Source organism: Canis aureus, chromosome 18 (assembly GCF_053574225.1).
Source record: "Canis aureus isolate CA01 chromosome 18, VMU_Caureus_v.1.0, whole genome shotgun sequence".
In the NCBI taxonomy this organism is placed as follows: Eukaryota; Metazoa; Chordata; class Mammalia; order Carnivora; family Canidae; genus Canis; species Canis aureus.
In genome coordinates, this window is record NC_135628.1 from 46784967 (window position 1) to 46788548 (window position 3582).

Consider the following 3582-nt stretch of genomic DNA (forward strand, 5'->3'; position numbering starts at 1 on the left):
TGTCCCCTTTTGCTGAGCTTGAAAAGTTCCTCAAACTTTCTTTAAAAGGGGAGGAAGAAGCAAAATCAGAGAGAGCTTCTCAAAAATAACATCTTGAGTTATAGGTTTCTGAAGTTTCTTTGCTCTCTCTGGCAGGTGTTCTCCAAAGGTATTAGATGATACAGTGTGGCAGCAAACAATAAATCCCAGACTTCCAGGTCCCTCTTCCAACACAGGGTCACCACAGAGGTCTGCTCTCTCTACTAAAGAGGCCAAAGTACTTTTTAGAATTTAGTGTTGCGGAAAACTGAGTCCCTCTCATCTTTAGCTGCTCCCATAATCATTCTAATCCCCTTAATCCCAGCAACCTTCATCCAAAAAAATATATATATATATATGTATATATATATATGAACCCAGAAAAAAACTTATTTACAAAGTTTATACAAGTATACACACCCAATTTTCTATGGGACACGCTTTGCCACAGAGGAAAGAGGGTCAAGGCTCTGACATGTCTACACATCAAGTGCCATAACTGCTAATGGAAGCGTATGTAAACCAGTCTTTAGTGTTCTGCTATAGAGCACAAAGGCTTGTCATATGGCTCCTGCAATGATAGACTGCTCTTTCCTTTGGGAGCGATGATGTTGTAATCTACTCAGCCCAGAAGAAATTTTTACTTGGGATTGTTTTTGTTTTTTTTTAAATACATGTATTTACAGTGCGGATGAACTGCAGTTGCATATCAACTCCTCCACATAAAGAAAAAGAGAATGGTGTTTAACATTACTAATACGTGTCATCTTCCAGCCCTGGGCTTGAGTATCAGGTAAAAAGGGAAGAGAGAGACTCCAACTTGAAATCAAAATAAAAAGACAAAAATTTTAAAAAGATAGGAAGGAAAAAAAAATAAAAAAAGGAAAGAACTACTATTGTTGATTTCTTGGGCTGTGTCTAAAAGATGATATTCTGAATGGTCTCATAGCATAAGGCACTTCGCACAAATAAGTAATAAGCTCTTCAGGCTTAAAAAACGGATGAGTAATTAGGGAGAAGTTGAAATGCACTCAAGAGTCAGCTGTTGGAGAATTTTGAAATTGTAGACAAGCTTGTGTGTTCATCAAGATTCTTCTCTTTTCAGGGTTTCTCCCCTTCTCTTCTTTCTCCTCCTTCCTTGTCCCCCTTCCCCAGAAAACATTTTTTAAAAACCAGCAGTTAGTGCAACTAATGTTCAGTCAGCACACAGTGCAAACAAGTGGAACAAAAAAGGTAAATTCCTTCTTTTCAGCTTTTTCTCTTCACCAGTTAAAAAAAAGAAAAAAATGTCTGAGCTCTTTTAAGTCTTCATAGTTCCAAAATAAAAGAAGATGAAAAACCCACAAAGAGAAGAGCATCCCCCCCAAACGATGTGTCACAGATCCAAACGAGCCTTCTGTAGTTTGTGAAAGCATGCTTGTTAGGGCTTCTCATCCTCTACGGGCTCGCTGTGGTATTCTGCCACATACAGGCTCTTGTCAATGTTGCTTGGGATCGGTTTAATTTCTGTTCCCAGCTGCTCCTCAATACTTTTCAGGTTGAAGCGATCATCATATGTGATCAAGTTGATGGCTAAGCCAAGATGACCAAAGCGACCTGATCTTCCAATACGATGGAGATAGGTCTCTGCCAGCTTTGGGAAGTCAAAGTTTATTACCACATTCACAGCTTGTATATCAATACCTCGGGTAAACAAATCAGTGCAAACAAGATTGCGGCATAAGCCATTTCGGAAATCATGAAATACACGATTTCGATGTTCCTGCCTCATTTTAGCATGGATATAGAAGCAAGAATAACCCAGTTGAGAAATCTTCTTGGCTAGCAATTCAACTCGCTGAGAGGAGTTACAGAAAATGATCGACTGGTTTATCTGAAGCCTGGAAAAAAGTGTGTTGAGGCAGTGTACTTTTTGGCGCTCAGTTACATAGGCGTAGTACTGGGTTACTCCCTTCAAAGTTAGTTCCTCCATCAGGTTAATCTCATAGGGTTTCTGCAAATGGGAATTCATGAACTTCTGTACACTAAGAGGGAAAGTAGCGGAATATAATAAAATCTGCCTGTTTTTAGGTAGCGTGAGAATAATATCCTCCATTATCTGCACAAAATCCTGTGACAGCAACTTATCTGCCTCATCCAATACTATCATCTGGACATGATCAACTTTTGCTACTCCTTTCTTGATAAGATCCAGGATTCTTCCAGGGGTAGCTATCACCATGTGCACTGTGTCATCAAGCCTCATTATGTCATCCCGTAAATTGGTTCCTCCTGTGGTTGCCATCACTTTGGCCCCTCCCATGTGCTTGCTGACCTGGATGCAACTTTGACTGACCTGTAGAGCAAGTTCTCTAGTGGGAACAATCACCATTGCTTGTATATTGTCCTTCTTCAGGTCTAGCCGTTCAAGTAAGGGAATGAGGTAGGCACCGCTCTTGCCTGTTCCATTTTTTGCTCTAGCTAAGATATCCCTACCAGATAAAGCAATGGGAATGCTCTCCTCCTGAATAGGAGATGGCTTTTCCCAGCCCATTTCAAAAATTCCCATCAGTAACTCCCGTTTCAAACAGTAATCTTCAAACTCATTTCCTTTTGTGGAGGTCACATCCGAAGTTTTGATTCTTAGATCCTTTGGAGGGAGTTTTAAAGTCTTTTTCCAGTCATCACCAGGTTTAATAGTGGTGGTCATACTCTGTGCTTGCTGCTGAGTGCCATTATTGATTGTGTTGGTATTTTTCAGCTGGTTCATCTGTTGCTGTGTCTGTGTGCCCCCTCCTCCGGGGCCACCACTGGGCTTCACAGGGCCCCTCAGCTGACCATTTTGACTGGCAAGACCCATTACAACAGGGTTCTCTGTTCTGGCCGTGCTCATGCTGTATTAATTGTAAAGATGTCTCTTTCAAACTTCAAAACTTTTGAAAGTCAGTAGAGAAACTGTAATAACAGTTTATTAGGCTCTCCAAAACGAAGAGATAAATATAAGTCTTGCTCAATATATGAGTCCTTTATTGCAATGCAGGCAAGCACCTGTAAGTCTCTGAACGGTATGCAGCAGTAACTTGCTCTCATGCACCGAATCAACTTTTTATTTTTTAAAAAGCCCTCTAACAAGGTTGAATTATATATTTGAATTCACTCACTTCAATCTGACGTCCCCCGTGGGCCGCGGCAGCCGCTGCAGAGCCGGGGGCCTGCGGAGCCGGGGGCCGCGGCCGAGCCCCTGCGGGCGCGCCTCAGCCGGGAGCCCAAGTTTTGTACTTGTACAAGTTGGTGAAATCATGTTTCTTTTCTTTTCTTTTTTTTTTTTTTTAAACATTTTTTATTTATTTATGACAGATACAGAGAGAGAGAGAGAGAGAGGCAGAGACACAGGCAGAGGGAGAAGCAGGCTCCATGCACCGGGAGCCCGATGTGGGGTTCGATCCCGGGTCTCCAGGATCACGCCCTGGGCCAAAGGCAGGCGCCAAACCGCTGCGCCACCCAGGGATCCCTGAAATCATGTTTCTATTCCTCATGTTGCACAATACTAAGTCACTTCCTTTAAAAGACCAACTTGCTCCAATT

The 3582-nt window shown here is 42.1% G+C and overlaps 1 pseudogene; it reads right to left on the bottom strand.

The window, feature by feature from the left end:
* Positions 1-602: 602 nt before the first annotated feature.
* Positions 603-3189, bottom strand: LOC144288966 (putative ATP-dependent RNA helicase DDX6 pseudogene; annotated as a pseudogene).
* Between the last annotated feature and the right edge of the window lie 393 nt (positions 3190-3582).